The following is a 21,318-nucleotide window of genomic DNA, read 5'->3' as shown; positions in this document are numbered from 1 at the left end:
GGGCTTAGTATATTTAAGTTCAATCTTTCGGCTATTCAGACTGCATACTTTGGAACTCACTCTAGTGTGACTTGATATTTCAAATGGTAACAGTCTGGGTGTCTTTGTGTTAGGGATAGCTGATTTTATTATTCTTATATTGCACAGATATTTGATCTTTTATTACATTTTTTTAACATCAAACACTCGGTTATGCTTGATTGTGATTGAACTTAGTAAAACCAGAAACAATAAAAAGCCACACAGTGGAATAAATGCAAAAATCAACGTTTACTGGTAAATTAAGCAAAAGTCAACATTCAAAGACAGTTTCATGTCACATTATCAAATTATGTTAGTTCAGAGACATAGCAGCATTACCAATCACTAATCATTAGAGTTGCAGTTATTAATGAATAATGCGGAAGCAAAGAAGATATGGTGAAGAGGTGGTCTTTATAAAGCAAAAGAACTGTGTAGCTTCTCCATGATGGATGCTTAACTTATTCAATGACTGAAGAAAAAATATCACTGAAGCATAATGTCATAAGCCGTTTTTTCATTTAACGTTTAAAAGTACAGCACCTGGAAATAGAATAGAGATATAAAGATTATAAAATGATCTGAAAGACAATTGGAGTAATCATTCATCACATAAATAATAAGAGATTCATAGGTAGTCATAATCACTGGCAGCAACTTAGTTAATGCCCACAACTGGATTTGTTCTAAAACAACACATTTAGGGGAAAAATAACTTGAAATTATAAACAAATTAAACAAAAAGCAGTTAAACGCTAAACAGAACTAAACAACAGATTGCAGATTCCAGTTGTCTGTAAGTGTTGGTACATTTTTGTCTGGGTGATAGAACAGTTGGATTCAACTGATGCTTCTTTTACACAATACCACCTGCACACCTTATTAGATGAACTGTATGGCACATTAAGACGCTTTAATATTTGAATTAACGATTGTAATAAGACTCAAAGCAGCCAGATGCCCATCAAAAGCAATCTTCCAATCAATGAATATTATAGCAAAGATGTAAAGATTTATTTCCTGGAAAATTAGATATGTTAACTTCATATGCAAAGATTTCAAAATTTATAGCTATCTGCACATTGTGATTCATTAATGTAGCATTTCTTCATTTGCAATCTATGAAATTGTGAGGTGTTTTTAATCATACACAATGGTTATGGACAGTGATGAGTTAGACATGACTTGTACATTGTTAGACTGGATTTTTAAAAAATTATTTGGATATCAAAACAAATGCTATACAGAGAAAAAAAGTTGCTATGTGAGCAGCGGTGTCTCTACTCTAGTTTTAATAGAATGAGTCCTAACTTGTACAAGTATGAGTAATTAGGCATGTTTATTTTTACTCCTACTATATCTTATATTTATACCTATAAAATGTTTTCCTATTATTTATTTATTTGACTTTTGTTTACCAGGATAATCTGACTGGGCACAGGCCCATTTTCAGCAGAGGCCCACAGGAAAATCCCTATAAGATCCAAATAACAAAAATGACATACCCCCAGATTCACGAATCCTCTGTGTAAGACTTAATAAGTCTTACTCGGAGGCTGCAGTTGAACGGTATGACGTCAGCGTGCCATGAATATGCATGAGGGCACGCTGACTCAACTGTAAGTCTTACACGGACAGTGTAAGAAAGCAGGGGGCGTGTCCGACTGCCGAGCAGTCTAAATGTCCATGCCCCTGCAAGTGTTGAAAATAAAAACAAATAAACAAGAACGAGTCCGCTCAAATGTCCCTGCACACAACACCTCACTGTCTGATATTGTAAACCTCCATCACAGTTGTAAAACGCATAACATTAATTTTTTTTTAAATTCCCAAAATAGCTGCCCGTATTTGTATGTGTGTGCGCGGGTGTGCCCATTGCTTAGCTACAGTTAGCAATTCTGACATGGAAGAGCATAAGAAGGAATGTTTATGCAAATCACACCAAATAGCAATAGTGTAATGGTAGAGCGTTCGCACAAAGAAAAGGCATTCACGGTTCGAGTCCTACCACTCCCTTTAGTATTTATTTTTTTAAATCAGTATATGGAATAATACCTAACATATATGTTTAAACATAACTAAAAAGCAGTGAAATGGCCAATGTATCAGTGAATAAAATAAATATTTTAAAGGATCCCAATATAAAATTGCCTGCAGTTAAGCAGCGCTTCACCCAGCGCAATAGAGTTGCCCACAGTTTAACAGCGCTTTACCCAGTGCAATAGAGTTGTCCACAGTTTAACAGCACTTTACCCAGTGCAATAGAGTTGCCCACAGTTTAACAGCGCTTTACCCAGTGCAATAAAGTTGCCCCCAGTTTAACAGTGCTTTATCCAGCGCAATGTGTTTGCGTGGACGTGAGCGCCTCGCAATCCAGGGCACTGTAGGGCACTGAGGAGCAACATAGAGTAAAGTTGCTTAATTGCAGCCACACCCCCTAGCCTGTCTGGACAGTATGAAAATAAAATGAATGACAAGGTTCGAACCCAGGACTCTGTGCATCAGAAGCAAAGTACAGAACCACTAAGCCATGACAACATAGGGGAAACAGCCACTGTTAACATTCATATACTTACTAATGGTAGTTTAACCATTACTAAGCAGGTCTGCAGTCAGCCGAGAATTTTACAAAATGGCCAATCACAAAAAAAGTGCGGGAAATGCGGCATATTTAAGCCGCACAGGCGGGAATACACGCCATAACTGATTGTAGCTCACATCTGCAGTTAGAATGTCTGGTGTCAGAGAGGGAACATGCTTCCGAGCGCAACGTTGGGGCATCGAGGAGTCGAAATACATAGTTTGGCTCCTTGTCCACCATCATGAGTCAAAACTCCTGCAGGGCCATTTCCAAGGGATGGAGTACAAGGCAGAGGCTTGGAACAAGTTAGCTCATGACCTCACCAGTGCCACAGGCGTTCCTCGGACTGGTAAGCAGGTCCGTCACCACCATGCAGACCTGAAGAGACAAAAGCAGGACTGCCTGAACCAATGGATAAAGGAGGCCCGTGGGATGCAGGATGCCCCACAACTGAGTATGTAGCCATGGAATGCAGTATGTAAGAATTGATAATGGAGTATGTATAATGGATAGGTATGTCTCAATATCCCTTCATTTACTTTACAGCTGCAGGTGACCGTGCTGCGAATCAGCAAGCCTATGCTGATAGGCTGCTAAGGCTGCGCCACCAGGCAGGTTAGTGATTATTCTGCATGTATTGTTATATAAAATATGGGAGAGAGCATGAAAGAAAGTGTTGTTGTCCAATAATACAGCCATAAAATTGCCTATATAAGTCCTCTGCATGTACTGTCAGATAAAAACATCAGAGAGGCAGAAAAAGAGTGTAGTAACCCATTAAGAAAGGTAACATATGTCTGGAATAACATCTCTGCAGGCACTGTCATATAAAATAAGTGATTGAGCCTGAAAAAAGAGTGTTCTAATCCATTAATAAAGGTATAATATGTCTTGAACATGTCTGCCATATATACCGTTAAAACAAATAAAGGAGTGAGCCTGTGGAAAATTGTGTAATGTTATTAATAAAGGTCTAAAACCCAGAGTGTGACTGTGTCACAGAGTTTGAAATGTTGTTGTACCCTTGCATTATATAAACAATACTGTTTGAAAAGGTGCTGGCAACCCAGAGTTGTGCAGTCCCATATAAAGTGGGTGATGGAAGTGCTAGTATCTGTGAAACATATATACAGTCCACAACAGTCAGTTACTGGCTGGCATGAATAAGTAAATCTGGCAATATGTGTAGCATGTTATTTTTCCCCAGAAATGTGAGCGTGTGTCAAGAAATGCCGGGTTCTGTACAAATCGAAGTGAAAATGTCATGTGAAAACATCCCAGATATGTAGATAAAGAAATATAAATGCAATCAAGAAATATGTAGCAGTAATATCTGCATCCTGGACAGTTAGTATGTCAGATATAGGTCAGGCATATATTGAACTAGCCAAAGCCATTACACAACCTAATGTATGGTGGCCAGTGTAATAATACATGTAGGGGATATACACTTGCAGTCACTAGGAATGTAGTGTAGATGAAAAGGTAATTATAAGATGTTAACTGAGGTTTTTTCTACACCCTACTGTATGTGCATAAACCATGCAATTCCACACCTCAATGGGTATGTGTAATCTTAAATATTTGTTGGGACATATGTCCTATTGTTCTATAAATATTTGCATTCACGTTGATGCATGTGCCCTGTTTAAACACCACAATCATGGTGGCATGTTGCTACCAAACATCTCTGCATGCTGTTGGAATATCCATTGTGGTTCAATATATGTATGTGTTATGCTTGCTGTTCAACTGTTGTAACCTTGGTGTGTTGGGTTAATGGGAATATTACTGCATGCTGTTACAACTAATCTGGAGTGCTGTTTTGCTTATGTTGTAATTAAACACACCTAATCACAGAATGTATGGGAAGGCTGGTCCCAGCGGACCCACCTGTCCCTCCTCAGCTGGCGAGTGCACCTGGCACCAGCAGGTCCGGTGCTCAGCCTGGGCTCCCCTCCTCCGTTGGTCCTGTGCCACCTTCGGGTGGAAGGGCTGCAAGGGATGGGGCTCGTCCCCCCATGCAAGCATGGGCAGAGAAGGGCCACCTGTCACCCTTCGAAGGGTCTGGATTGTGGTGCGTAGGGAGATCCAGCGTTCAGTCGCTGATCCCCTATGCCATCTCGAGGCGGGAGTGGCACATCTCATGGGTGAGCCTGCCTGTCCTACGCAGCCCCCAGCACAGCCACCCTCGGGGCTGTGAAGGTTCAGTGGTGACTACCCATGGGTGGGGATCTCAGTTCCACTCTTACCATCTGTGGGCTCATGGGCTTGCGATTTCCAAACATCCGACCCTGTCAATTGCGTTCACCCACCCCATGTGTCATACATCGCCCCTGTATGCATCTTGTCTGTCTTGTCTGTTTACCTTCCCAACCTACCTCCCCGGACATACCTACTTCCTCTACCTCACTTCCCACTCTCACCTGAAAAAAAAAAAAGGGCAATCTGTACACACAAAAAAATTACGCCCCATACATAGCTGCCCATTTTGCACACATGTCCATTGGACATGTAAGCTGATAATTAGAATTGACAGTACAACATACTTTGTTGTCCTCACCCCTCTCCCAGGGGTGGAAGGTTTCAAATTTCACTCCAAATGTATTGCATATGCACAGCTGTTGCTGGTAAAGAAATGGGCAGCTATGGACCTTCCCTACACCCGTCCTGCACATCCTGTGCTTGTTTACCTACTGTCTGTCCCTCTGTGCCCCATTTTTCAACACTTTCCTATCTCCCCATTTTCTTTTCTTTAAAAGAAATTAGCACGGGGGGTTAGCGGGAGTAAGCACTTTTAAGCAGTAGTAAGCGGGTTTAAGCGAGTGTGCTCATGTGTGTGCTTAGCTAAGCATCGCGCAAACCCATGCAAACACGCTTACAACTGCTTAAAAGTGCCTTAGTCACTCTATGGCAGGGCCCTTGTTCTGCTGAGCAGCAAAAGAAAAAACCTCTGCCAGTCTCGAACCCCAGACCACTAACACAGCATGCATGAATTACCTCTAAGCCACAGCAGATATACAAATAACTTGGTTCTGAAGTAAATATATCATGGATTACAATGAGGGAATGGAAATGAAATTAGGAATGGTATAACACAAATCCTTTTCTGTGGGTCTTTAGCAGCAGTGGTTCTGGAATTGCATGACATGAATGTGAAAGGAGAACCAGCCATCCTAGCAGGGAATAATGTTACAGTAGCACCTTACAAACACCACTCAGTATCAGACCAGGATAAATACTAGCCACAGGAATACAGTGGAATAACCACATTTGTATGGCAGTTAATTGTGTAAGTGAGAAAAAAGTACATACTCCCATGTATCCTGTGGTAGCATTTGGAGGGGTGTGTACAATGTCTACACTGAGATGTGTTTACTGGAAGCAGCAACATTCAGGTTTGAGTACAACATGCATATAACTGGCTACAACCCTAGCATCAGATAAGAGACATATACCAACCTTCAGACTGACACAACGGTGTCCAGAGCAAACAAGCATGGGCCCCACCTTGGGAATCTGAAAGGGCTATGCCTACCTAACCTAGCATTTTATAGCAGTGGGCTGCAATCACAGTGAGTAATGCAATCAGCAAACAGCAGGCTGCATGCAATTACTTAATGGTGGGCAGCAATTGGTACAACGGTTGTCACAAGCACAAGTGCAGATACCTAGAAAAGCAGGCTGTACCTGCAGTCCACACATGCAATTATATCATTGCAGGTGCTATGAGATAGAGAGTGAGAGAGAGAGAGAGACACGGGCACAGACACAGACTGAGACAGAGACAGAACAGAGTGAGATACTGAGACAGAAAGTCAAATAGAGGGCAAAAACCCAAAACAAACCACCAATAAAAAAAAATAAGCTAGAAAACCATAACACACAGAGCAGGGAAAAACAAAGGTAAGGTATGTAACTCACATGTATGTGTTGGCATGTTGTAGATGTTCCTGAAGAGTACTCTACACGCTGCAAATCATCCATGTTTGTCAGCAGTATGTATCTAGCTGTATCTGCACATGTGCATAGGGCAAGGGACATACTGCAACAGTTAGTGAAGGACTGCAACAGTTAGTGAAGGGTGGACAGATATCTGTCAGTGAAGGTTGATATGTGCATATATCCATGTAGGTCATAGTGTGTGGCCTAGAAAACAGCATGCAGTGCGCAGGAGCAGCCTTAGGTCAACTGGTGCCCTAGGCAAAAGAGCTCCACGGCACCCCCTACCACACTTCCTTGTGCCCCCATCCTTGTCTTACTACACCACATAAATAGTGGAAAAGCACCCCTGATAGAGCGGCACCCTATGCGGCCGCCCAGTTGGCCTATGCCTAAGGCCAGCTATGGTAGTGTTGATATATGTCATGTGGTGGTTAAATGCTGTGAGACAGATTTGTCAGATCTGCTGTGTTACAGCCAGTGAGGCCTGCTAATGCTACAAGGGCTAAGGACACCCACATGCATTCTGCACAACACTGTGCAATTTAATCACATACCTGTACATCCCACAACTGTCGCATAAGTGATATCCCCACCATGAAAGGTGGACTGTACATGTGCCTATATGTACATCCATGTGTACAGCAATGGATGTGTACATGTATGTGTATAGATATGCATACATATAATATATATATATATATATATATATATATATATATATATATATATATATATATATATAAATATATATATATATAGATATAAAGATATATATATATATATACATATAGATTGAGAGAGAGACAGAGAGACACGGGGTCATATGTACCGCAACAGGTGTGTGGTGACCAAGGCATGGACTGTAGACAAGTGTTGATACTGCAGTGCCATTCCACCTTCCCAAAACAGTGTACCCATTAACTACCACATAGGTAGAGATCTACCTAACAGTGAAGGTGTGATAAGGGAACATGGGACACAGGTGGACAGTAGCCTCCGCTTTGATGAAGACAGTGCCACACTACACCTGTAATCTGTCTGTGTGGTATGTGTCATGGCAACAGGTATGTCATCTATGGAAGTATAGGGTAGAGTTCCCCTCTACTCATCACAATGCCCTATGTGGTATGTACATCACATGACAACTACACCAGGTGAACAGGCCACAGACAGACCTCCCAAAGGGTAATACTAGCTGCAAACAGATGCCCTATGCAGACTGACTCACAAAACCACAACTACACTGTATTGCATACTGACCACACAGAGGTGACCTCTGCCGGACATACAGAGGTATGTCACACCCATAGCTGGGTGACAACCATCATCAACATATCACAATGCCTCCGGGATACACACTCTAGGGCCCCTAAACCTTGTCAGCTCACTAAACAGCACATGCTGGAGGGATAGGTTCTCATCTCAGAGATATGCCATACACTGGAATAGACAACATAGCAATAGCAAACAAGGCTCCTCCTTAGCAGTTGTTATATATACCCCTGATGATTGTGTGGGAGATTGGTAATACACCCCAGGAAACACCTCTGTGGTTCAGGTTGGCAGGGGCAAGTGAAATCAAAGTACATGTGTGTCAAAGGCCAGGGTAGCATATGGGTAAGCTGCTGTAGGCCCTAGGGCCAATAGCATATTACCTACCTATGACACTATGCACTCACACATGTACTTAATGCAATAGCTGCTATGTGAGGTTGAATAAGTGTAACGCTGAATGAGTGCAAGGTCTGTAAATGTGTGATAGCTTAGTGTGATGTTGTATCTGACATGGTAGTGCCTATCCTAGCTGTGAGGACAGCAACTGATGTGTAATGTACTGTTAGGCAGACATAGTAGTGCAGCATATGGTGTGACATAGTTCTCTGTTGACGAATGTGGTGTCTCATTGTAGGCTAAAGCAATACATATATGCTTAGTGAGTGGTACTGCTGGTGAATCCATAACCAATATGAACTGTAGTACTACCTGAAGCTGTAGGCCTAAACAGCACAGTATGGTGTGTGTTCACATTGCTTGGAAACACTGTTATGTGTGTTTCCTGTAGTCTGCACAGAGGACAGAATGCAGGCACAAGGGTGTGTAAGTAGTGGCACACAGTACCGTATGGTACACATGTAATGCTCATCTGTGTTGGCTTACAATGGTGTGTTGTATGTTTTCCTGATGTGTGTGTGTGATTATGCCTGTACAATGGCTGCAATCATATGTGTGTTACAGGGTAAATGTGTGTATTCAGCAACATATATAGTCTGTTACAGCAGTATGCCACCTATAGTAACAACTGGACACATCTGTTAAGCAGGGCTATGGCATCAATGACTAGGGTGGGTGATTGGTACTACTGTACCTGTACTTTACATCCATTGCAATGGATGACATCTCTGTTCGTGCATTGGTGTGATATACATCCCTGTCTTAAGGTTGTGCAATGTGTCACAAAAAGCGTGTCGGGTACTGTTGTATAGTGGTGTGATATATAGAGTCTGCCAGGCAGTGTTAGTTAGCGTGGCCTGAGAACCAATAAATGGTATTGAACGTGTGTAACTTCTGACAGACAATAGGATTGTATATATGTTAGTAAAGTGATATCTGTGGGTAAAGGTGTAAAGTGTGCCACAGGACACTCTCACACATATTGTTCATATCTTTTTCAGCCAGATGGCCCACCAATGCAACCCAGCATACACAGCGGAGGAGGAAGAGGTGATACTTGGCAGCCTATTGCAGCTGTACACAATGCTCATCTCCGGAAGCAGCCAACACCAGCAGGAGCGGACTGCACTGTGGCAGGAACTTGTTCGTCAAGTAAATGACATAGGCAGGCATAACCAGACATATGAGCAGGTACACCATCACTGCAGTGATTTAATTAGACAAGTCCAGTGGTGTGCATCTGATATCCAAAGACAGCAGCTTGCCACAGGTGGTGGGGAGGCCATTCACCCCCCCCTCACCAGAGCGGAGGAGCTGCTCTTAAGCATGGTGGCTCCTGGACAACAGCTACATCAACCTCTGACGTGTTGTAACGGAGGCCGGAGCCACCCAGCACATCCACCTGGAGCAAGCAGGTAACATGCCCTATCTTTAGACTACAGTTAACTGTATTGTTAGATTATGTGTACGTGAGATGTGCACTGTGTGTTTAGGAGTTCTGCTGCCTAGTGTTCTGCAATACGGATAGTTTGAATAATATCCCTACATCTGTGACTGTTGACTGTTGTTGTACTGCAGTTTAGCATACCCACTGTAGCAATGCCACAGTTGTGGCCACTGACGAACCCTCTCATATTCTCGTAGGTCCCTCTGGTGTGACAGCAGGGCAGCTGATCCATGCTGGTGAGTGTGTTATACCTGCAATGTTGGTAATGAAATATGCATGTCATAGGTGAGGTGTAGGCCATGTACACGTAACACACCTACGCATAATGCATGCCGTGCATGTTTACTGTGAGATGTTGCACAGCTCAGTAATGACAGTGCTGCCTCAATGACATGCAATACACAGAGCATGACACACAGTTGCGGCAACCCTGTACTGCACATTGGATAGACATAGTTGCAACACCTGTACACAACATAACACATTTATCACATGCAGTACACAAAGTCATGCTACATATGGCATAACCACACACCCACTCTAAGTTCACACTTCAGTATCCCACATGTCATCCACACACACATGATGTACCTCAGGGTTAGAGGCCTATCATGGGACTGTGCAACACTCTTCAACACATAATGCAGTCATGTTAGGCAATGCTCCCTACTGGGCACCTCATACACCCATGTACAAAGTGGCTGTGTAATAGTGAAAATATCCACGGCACTACAGTTCAGGTACAGCATGCTAGGCGGTGGTCTGTCACACAGTAGTAGCCACGAGTGACCACAAGATGCATGATGATGATGATGGCACATGGTACTACACCCCATCCAGTTACAGTGACCACAGTACTACACATAGCAGTCTTTGCTATGCACCTCATTGTTCTGTGTGTGCAAACATATGCACCTATACACACCATGCATAGCATGTTGTGTGTGTGCTTACAAATGCTAGTATACACATTTTGCACAACAGTCGCCATCTGTACAAAGAGTCACATGTATGTCCTGGAATGCTATTGGGTGTATAGGTCACATGACACACATTGGGTATGAGTGTTGTTTAATGTTGCAGTCGTGTAGCATGCCATGTCATGGCTGGCACCAACATATCTGCAATATGTCCCACACTCACCATAACCACTGTACAATGTCCATGTCATGCATTGGGATTCCTTCACATCTACATGCACCATTCATCCTATGTCTGTACATTGCATGCATTTGCTACACCTGTGCCCACTATTATGTGCTATGGAGACAGACACTGTCATCAGACATGGCAATCTATGTGTCACACAGATAACACATGCAGCCATGGTATGTATACCATTGAGTGATGGTGCACATGACATTGCAGAGCAGATAATACTTGCACAGCAATGTTGTGTCCATGTACACATTGTGTTCCAGGTTGTAGCCAATCACTGAACAATTACACACATGCATCAAAGCCATATATAATGTCATTAGATATGGCTGTCTACACTTGCACTGCATGGTGTTGAGCAACACATGGTCTGCATGCTGACATGTGTGTGGTGACTGTTTGCCTTGTGATACTGTCACCCACCATCACCCACTATTGTGTATGTGTTGGATTGCTGGTGTGTGTGTGTGTATATGTGCTGTGGTGAGCTGTGTATGTCTGTGCATGTGTGCATGTGTTCATGTGTTCATGTGTGCATGTGTGCATGTGTGCATGTGTGCATGTGTTCATGTGTGCATGTGTGCATGTGTTCATGTGTGCTAACATCATGTACAGATTGTAAAGTGTGTTTCCTGTCTTCCTTCCACAGGTGCTGAGTTAGGGGTGGCTGAATGCAGCAGGGAACCTGATGTCACCGCCACTAATAGTGGAGATGATGAGACATGTATTGTGGTACAGGAAGGTCTGACAGCGTCTGTCGTTGGTCCACCAATCGACAGTGCACAGCGGTCAACCCCATCTATGCGCACACTCATACTGTCAGTACATCCCTTGTCACCAATGACCATAGCTGAAGGACAGCATACAGTTGGCATTGACCAGGAGAGTGTGGTACCTATGGCACGTGCATCCCCTCACAGCAGCCATAGCTGGATTACCAGAATGGTACCACATAGGCGGATGTCCAGGGGTTCTTGGGGGAGCACCACTGGTCATATTGGCCCTGGCAGACGTGCCCCCGGAGGTATTAGAACCTCCAGTATGTTCCGGGCTGTGATGCAGGCACAGGCATGTATGGAACGGTACACCCGACAGGGACTAAGGGTGCAGAGGGCTCATTACACTGCTATCAATGACAGCATCTGTGACCTTGACGGTGCCATCCAGAATTACACTGAGGTCATTGATAGCCATTGGAGGGAGACATTAGATGTCCTCCACAATGTGTTAGCCATGAGCCAGGACCATGCGGGATGGATGAGAAGCCGACATGGATGCATGCCAGCAACAGCATCAGTTGGCAGTTGTCACAGATGGAGCACGGATCACAGCCACTCCCGTAGTGGCAGTAACAGCCCCAGCAATGCTGCGGCTGGCCTGTCCATTGACCATCCTACTAGACCACATGCACATGGTGCTTGCCAGTCCCAGTAGGGACATGGGTCCAGTCATCATACCTCTGCCTCTGATGATAGCACCCAGTCAGGGTTGGTACCCGATACTGCCCGTGGCACCCTTGCTAGACACAGGTACTATGTCCATGGCCGGAGACAGTGATCTGTATGGCCTTGCAGGTACAATCTGTGGCTATCCCACAACCGCCCATATATGGCAGCCAAATGGTGGAGTTGTGTGCATGCAGACACACACACATTTACCATACAACTAGGGCTCAAACATACACACACACATTACATCAACAATGGCCCATGCAGTACTGTTGTCCCCCCCCCCCCACACACACACACACACGCACACACACACAAACACACACACACAGACATGCCAATTGGATGGGTCAATGTCGGGCTCTGGCAAGCCTACAACACACCCTGTGCATATGATGACACCTGTGCCACCTCCTGTCATCTGTCACATTGATGCAGGAATAGGCTAACATGGTTCTGATGCACAGGGTGACATTATAGCAGTGTAGCAATAGTAGCAAGTTGCCAACAGGAAATTGTACTGATATCCTTGTTGGTATATCTGAGCAGGCATTATGCATCACAGCTCTGATAGTCATTGTAGCATTGTTTACACCAGTGTTAGGTCTGAGTATGTATTGTTCACCCATGTGCCACTTGGCTGAAGTGTACAGTTTTGCCAGCTTGTGCTAGTGAGTGGACAGTACGTGTGTGATGTGTGCATTACAAATTAGCAGGTGTACATCTTTGAACATGGTGTGTGCACACTGTCTGCATGTACTTGCATAGTTGATACATGGGATGTGTGACATACCCTGTTCTACACATTGCTAACATCTCATGATATCTTTCGATGGCCAGTATGCATTCTACTACAGATATGTACTAACATGGGTACACATGTGTGTATGACATGGGTTGGCACTATGCTGTGGGTGATACCGTTGATATCTGTCAATGATCTGCAGTCTGTTAGTATACACCACCTCAACAGCATGACTATAACCAATCATTAGATGATGTCCTGACAAATGACTCACAGTTGTAGGGAACTCAGTAACAGTTGGATCCTTCCAGTAATATACTATAACAGTAACCAGTGGTATTGACCGCCACACATTCCTGGGACCACATCTGTGTGGCATATAGCCCTCTTAGGTACATGCAAACACACTAGGGATATGTCCATCCACATCTGGAAATGCATGCATTGGCCTACACTGCATTCCCCGGAGGGGACACATATCCTACACAAGGGTATCATACAGTCAGATACCTGTTGTCCAATACATGCTATATAGCAGTATGCCATCTATGGCATAGTCATCCACATTTACTATACATAGTATCCCGACAGTACCACATAGGTGGTAGCCCTGAACATGTATGTTGGGTACCACTGTGTACAGACAGACACGTGTTATGTCATCTGTCCCTTGGTGTCCACATATCCATAGGTATTGTGGGTTCTCTCAGTGTTTCACATAACACATTAGGGGCCTGCATGCATATCCACAGGGCTGGTGCACACCTATAATGACTGTCCATTATTGCCAGTCGTTGTTGTGTATAAACATGGCTGACATATACCCCGGCAATTACCCTCACTCACAGTACTCTATAGTATGTGTCATGGGTGTGTGTGGCAGGGATGTCATTGGCCACGGATCACTACATTGGCCGGGCTTGATGCATACATACATATGTGACCTATGATCTGAGAAGCAGCAGCACAATCTGTCGAAGGTTACAAATGTATCCATGTAGTATGCAGGCTTCACACCTATGTACTGATTGAGGTCACATGTACACAAGTTTATTTGGCACGCAGATACCCGATGTGTGCAATGCACATACTGTTTGAAACATATGTCATACCGTAGTAAAAGCAAAACCCACACTGCAATGACCACCTGCTGCACACACACTCAGCATTTGCAGGACTCAAATCCCTACTTGACTATGTTATGATACTAGAGAGATGCGCATTAACATGGCACACTACATGCATTACTGGGTGGTTTCTGTTCTCCTTGCATATTTGTGGGATGCTGACATCATCAGACTTTCCAAAGAGGGATGTATCTCTTTTAATGTGTTTTCCCAGTCTCCAAAAAGGCTTCTCCTCCCCAAGGAAATCACACACATACACTTGGCGTTTGCAGGACTCAAACCTGTAGCTGACTATGTTATGATACTAGAGAAATATGCATTAACACAGTGTGCTATATGCTTTACTGGGTGGTTTCTGTTCTCCTGGTATATTTGTAGGATGATGACATCATCAGACTGGACATGGTAATGTGTGTACACATTTTTATGCAATCCCAGGAATGATCCATGTAGGTCGGCAGGTATCAACAGCTTGTGCAGAACCCCATGAGTCTCACCTTGTGTGATCTATCTGTGGGCACATTGCCATCCCTTCATATGTCAACACATATCTTTGCACAGATTGTTGGTTTTGTGGATACGACATGTGTCTGTGATATCGATGAAGAGCTGTTCAAAGTCTATGTGGGACATGTGTAGCTCTGTTCCGTGATGTATGTCCTGGGTGGCTGCCTTGCAGATGGTGTAGCATGCTTGGGAACCATGATCTGCACATGAACATACCACAGTTGGTAGGGTTGTGTGTTTGTCTGTTTCCAATAGCTCTGTTTATGACTTCTGCCATGATGCACTCCATGGCCTTGCAGATCAGACTTTATAGGCTTACTGGACTATACTTCCCATGGTGTGTTGTGCACCCACACATGTGGGGAGTGCCATATGTTGCTGTGACACATTCAACGGTTCTAGGTCCTGTGGAGTGGGTGAGGCTCAACAGACTGTTCAGGTGCAGGGTCTGTTTGTTCTGTAGTGCATGCATGACACATATTGGGAAACAATGCAATCCAATTGCTGCCATGCTTTTGGGTTTGGGGGGAGATGTTCAGCCATTCTACACGTGATATCTCCTGGTATGATGTCAGGGACTATCGTCAGTGGGGGGTGGGTATGTATACATGGGCCTGTCTGACAGGATGTCGGCAATGTCAGTAAGGTACAGTTGTCCCTGACTCAGCACACATATATGTGTGTACATTACTATTTCTTACATAGCTGAAGGACATGTCATGATTCTCAGTCTGGACTCCTTCTCAGCTACTCTTTACAAAACACTGACAAACCTGAGCACTGATCCCAGTTATACTCTTTTACACACTTAACACCCTACTGATCCTTTATGATCAGGCTACAGAGTATGTCATCATAATACACTGGCATGTCCAGGGGTCGGTTTCATGTGTACTCTCCAGTCCAGCTAGTGAATATGGTGGTTATGACACAATGTCACATCTGCCTCATGTACACAGACAACCCTCTCCTCCTCACATCACACTCACATATATGTGGGAGATGTAACAATATTGACATACAGGACGCTGAGCTCTCTCGACCCATGACTGGCATAGTCTATCAGGTGGTGAGGGTGACCACACACACTGCATATCAGTCTCAAATACACCGATAGTGACAACAAACAAACCACATTATCACACATACACATATTCGGAGGCTCTACATACACTCTGCCTAAGCAGCAGAGACCTCCAAAGCAGACACACATACAACTGCTACCCCACTACAATGCCCACATGTCACACAGTTCACAATGTCAGTGTGCCACACAGTCACTGCCCTTTGGGCTAAACAACACACCTGATACACTTGTTATAGGTGACATAATGTCAAACATAGTATCGTCCCACTCACCAGGCCAGACAGGGGAATAGTCACTTTGAGCTGTCTCTCAGGTGCCAGGATCCACCACATAACACATGAATTCAGGTCACTCCAAAGCAAGTCCAGGACTGGCTCCATCATTGTCCATGCTGATGTGTACAACCTCAGATGTTCCTCCCTGGACCACATGACATGGAACATAGAGGAACTCTGTGATCATGTAGCCTAGCCCAGTATTACCCTGACCTTGTCTAGCATCTTACACTCACCAAGTATGATGTTAAAGTATACCAACAAACTGATCACGTTTAACAGTTGGCTAACATATTGGTGTTATTCAAAGGGGATACAGTGTCTGTCACCCTGGGGTGACATGCTCGACATGCCACGTAGCTTCCCTATGGACAGCTTGCACCTGCCACCCTTGGACTTTTGAATACTGGCTAGGGCACTTGCTGCCACCATACTGCCCTATTTAAGCAGGGCTCAAAGGACAGAACCACCTCCATACACATTACAGAGTACACGACACTAAGGGTAATGCTGCTCAACACCAGATGTCTTACCCTCAAATTGAGCCCACTCAGGAATCTCCTCAGTATGGAGGATAGCAATATCTGTGCGCTAACAGACACATGGTTGAGGCTCCCATTTGCACACCAGCACTACCAGGTTGTATTTCGTACCATGCTTTCTGACAACATAACTCGGAATGGCCAACACAAATAGGGGGGAGTATCCATATACATCACAGATACACATACCTCCGGGTTGGTAGCATTGCACAATGCATCACGGACCATACATATGCACCTAACATTGTGCAAATCTGCCTTTTGGTTTGTTGCCTGCTACAGACTACACTCCCCAACACAGTAACCTCACTCAGCTTTCCTGGGAACATTGGACCATATGAAGGTCCTCCAAACACCATTATATTGGGTGACGTCAAATACCCACACATTGACTGTGGATAGTACTCAGGCCCCAACACCCTTGCCCAAGAGTTGCTACTATTTCTAAACTCATATGCTATGGCACAACCGGTCACCACACCCACAAGAGGGGACAACATATTGGACATGATCATCACCAACATGGGGACTGTATGTTCCACACCTGCGATATACCCCTCATTGGTAAGGGCAGAACATACTTTATCTCACTGGACATCCATATCCCTTCCCCACACCCATCCTGGGTAATCTTGGTGAACTTCCCAAAAGCAAACATCACACTCCTCCAAACCACGGTGGTATCCATCAGAGACCCTGGGTCAGTGGTAAGTATGGCTCAGACTGCTGAATCCTTTACATACACATTCTATGGACACCTAGTGGATCGCATGGATCACTACATCTAAAATAACAACTGGACTCACTCCTCCCATGGCAGTGGACCTGTCTGGTAGACCCTAGCCATTAATACGCTTTACAACAGATGGAGGAAGCTACTACATGATAGAGCACAATCCCAGACAGAGAAGGCATCTGTGATCTGTACTAGCAGACTGCTACAATCACTCAGGTTTTTATGTCAGGCATGCTTCTAATGGACAATTGCACCAGACACGTCGGACACTCACAAGGCCTTCTTCAGTTGATTCAGGTACCAGGCTGGACACTCACTGATATTCTGTGTGTTACTGCATACTGACTAAACATACCCTGAACCCACTGACATTGCCATCATCCAGGCAAACAGGTTCAGTGCAGATGTGTCACCCATCCCCCCTAAGGTGGTAATGTCCATACCAACAGAGTGTAACCTCCCAGACATCACGGGTAAACAGGTAAGTGCTGCCCTCCCCACAGCGGACAACACAGCATCAATGGGACCAGACGGTGTCCCAGCCTGTGTCGTACACAGCCTTCATGACAGACGTAACACTCACATTACATCACTGTTCGATATAAGAGTTACTGCAGGATATGTACCCACAGAATGGCGTACAGCAATAGTGCTCCCGCTCCACTGTATACTGCCACAACAGACCACAGACAATAATGGCCTAAAAGACTAATTAGCCTGTTCTGCAAAGCTATGGAGTGTATTGTAATGGGACTCATGCACATAGACATGGGAAACCTACAGACACTGGGTCCTACACATTACAGCATTGTTGTGGGCAGATCTTGCCTGTTGGACCTGTTCATATTCTTTCAACAGTTACCAGGTCCATCACTGTTGGGACGCTTGTCCACACAGCCTGCCTGGACCTTGCACAACCCTTCAACACAATACCCCACTCGGCCATTATGCATAGGTTCACCAGCATCAATATCGACACATATCTGACACGATGGATTGCTACCTGGAGCAGGGATAGCACCCACATGCTCAGTGTTGCAGGTGCCATGTCTGACTATACACCAGTTACACCTGGCATCCCACAAGGCTCAGTCCTGGGACCTCTCTTGTTCAGTATATATTTGTGTGATGTACAGGCTATCACAGGAGGGATATGGCTGCCCATGTTCGCAGATGACTGCAAACTGGGTGCCATAATCAGCTCTCCTGCTGGCACATGCATACTCATTCAGGGTCTCACAGAGATAGGTTGACTGGTGCCTGAGCCATGGTCCATGGCTACATGCCATTAGTTGCATAGTCATCCCCTTTGAGGATGACAAGATGCCCACACATTACCACATAGGTTGTAATCCATTACATACAGTAGTAGTTGTTCGGGTTTCGGGACATGACCTGTTCGTACTCTCGCCTTTGACAATCCTATTGCCATATTGGTTAGACAGTACATCTACATAGCCCACCATATCCCACATGGTTGCAAATGTTGATCACGTGTGGTCATTGTGCCCCTATACTCTTCACGACCATGCTTGGTTACTATGCCACCTTTGAGATGTACCTTACCCGACACCTGCAGCAACTGTAATGGCCACAAATGTTACTCTTCGAGCAGATGTAGGGACTCACAGAGATGCCCTGCACAGTTCTGATACAGTAACTCCAGCTCTACTCAGTCACTTACCACCTACACGGATGTGTTGTGTGCCTGTAGTTGAAGGCAAATATCTGACCCAGACTTACTGGACATGCTTCGCCTCAGGATATCTGACTCCCTTGCTGCTACACACTCCAGGGGCATATACCTCAGAACTGATGTTAAAAGGACATGCTGGGGGGACAGATTATTATCAGAAAGCCTCCACTCACTCTGGAGTGAAGTCCTGGTTTTGCATAGGCAGAGCCACCCACTGACCACCTACAGATGACATCTTGACAAGTGGATGGGTGATCGCATGTTTACCCATGGGATATCTTCTGGGTCCCTGCTAGACAGAGGCACAATACACTGAATGTAAATGGGCTATCTTGTGTGACCTACTCTTCACAGGCACAGTGCTCTGATTTGACTGGGTTGCAGTAGCCAAACACACTCTGGCTATGCTTGTACATGCCCTAGGGCAGATAGCCTAGTATCAACCTCTGAACCTATTATAATTTTCATGATGCACAATGTTTATTGCTGATACTGTTTGCAGGTTTTTATCATCTTTGCTTTCACGCTTTATATGAACCACTTAGGTATCTGCAGAACATATTTGCTTATGGCAGGGTTCCACTAAATTATATACGTGTCTGTTGTCATATAAGTGTGTGCACAGGGCAGATTGCTGTGTAGAGAGAGGTTCCTGGGTTAACACATGCAACTGCCTGCAATGTGTGGCCCAATGCTTTACTCCAACATGGCCTAAGTGTGTGAGCATGCCCAGTTCAGACTGTCAGTGTTCTGTTGCCTGACATTTGTCTCATGTATTCAAGTGTGTGAGCATGCCCAGTGTGACCTTTCAGTATGTTGCTGTCTGAGGTCCACTACATTTGTTGATGTATATCTACGTGTCCATTATTAACATTTGTACTGTGTGTGTTGAAAGTCAGGTTCTATTCTTACTGCAGGACTCACCTTTGTGTCATAACTCGACAGAGATTATGCTGTACCTGCAGGGTTTCCATGAAATACTTTGCATAGACTTATCAACATTTCTTCATACAGGCTAGCCACTATACTACTGTCATGGTTTAGTGGTTCAGTACTATGACTATAGTGGACAGTATCCTGGGTTTGAGGCCCATTGCTGCTTATATTTTCATACTGAGCAGACCAAACTGCTTAGGGGCCAGTAGAGCAAATATGAACATGTTGGCTTTTGTTCAGCTGTGTCCTACCTAGACCCAGCTTATCCAACATTGCTCAATATTAATCATCATTGCTGGACATTGGCCAATATTACTCTACATTGACCACATTTGTAGTAGTTGGTGTGTGTGATTTTGTTTACATTGACTTCATGATGGTAAATGCTGTTTAGCACTGCTTTATATTGCTTAACACATGGCAATCATGCCTCAGGTGTTGATGCAGGGCTGACTATGTCGGATGCATATACTACACTCCCTATACATGTTTGAAAGCAGGTAGTGTCAACGTAGGCATCCCTTTTCCTATATGTGCGGGTCAGAGAGAAGTATCATTTCCAGAGTTCCTACTGAGCCAGTGTATGTGCTATGCGCTGCCTCTTTGCCAAGGCCAAAGCATACTGGGCACGCCTCCTTCTGCCTACTGGGGCAGGCTCAGGTTGTTCCTCCTCCAATTCACGCTCTGCCTGTGATGGCCTTGGCAATGGTGGGGGGCTGTTTGGCCCGGGCCTATCCTGATCCTGCTGCAGCTGTTATCGCAGGATAATATTATGTAGCATAGCACATACCATGACAATGTGGGTACATGTAGTTGATGAGTACTGCAAGCCTCCACCAGATGTGTCCAGGCACCGGAACGGTGACTTGAGCAGCCCAAACACATGCTCAATTACATTTCGTGTTTGTGCGTGTGCCTCATTATGGCGTTGCTGTTCAGGTGTGTGCGCGTTTCTGATGGGTGTCATCAGCCACGGCTCCAGTGCATAGCCAGCATCCCCCACTAGGTGACCATGTGGGATGTCCCAACTGGCAAATGTCTGGTACAGCTGCATCAGATGCCAGATATGGGAATCACGGTAGCTTCCAGGGCAGCCAGCACACACATTCAGTATTATGCCCTGGGCATTGCACATGACCTGGCAGTTGGAGGGGAAGCCCTTGCGTTTGAAGTAGACCCTACCCCGCTCACCGGCTGGTGCTTTGATGCATATGTGAGTGCAGTCTATTGCACCCACTACCTCAGGGTATTCCGCTATTTGCTGGAAGAGACGCATATTGCTGGCCAATACCTCACAGGAGTTGGGGAAATATACATGATCACCGACATGTGCTGACATGGCATCCAGGAACTGGTGCAGTACCCTGGATGCTGATGCCTGCGATATCCCCATCAT

At 44.8% G+C, this 21,318-nt stretch overlaps 1 long non-coding RNA gene across 1 annotated transcript in view; it reads right to left on the bottom strand.

The window, feature by feature from the left end:
* Positions 1 to 251: 251 nt before the first annotated feature.
* Positions 252 to 21,318, bottom strand: part of LOC122802050 — a 138,266-nt gene continuing 117,199 nt past the window's right edge. The window contains exon 3 of the long non-coding RNA XR_006364862.1: positions 252 to 564. This is a non-coding gene — a long non-coding RNA (uncharacterized LOC122802050). The remainder of the gene's footprint in view (positions 565 to 21,318) is intronic.

This window comes from Protopterus annectens, chromosome 5.part0 (assembly GCF_019279795.1).
Source record: "Protopterus annectens isolate FY-2018-M chromosome 5.part0, PAN1.0, whole genome shotgun sequence".
Taxonomy (NCBI): domain Eukaryota; kingdom Metazoa; phylum Chordata; order Ceratodontiformes; family Protopteridae; genus Protopterus; species Protopterus annectens.
This window is presented reverse-complemented; position numbering and strand designations above follow the sequence as displayed.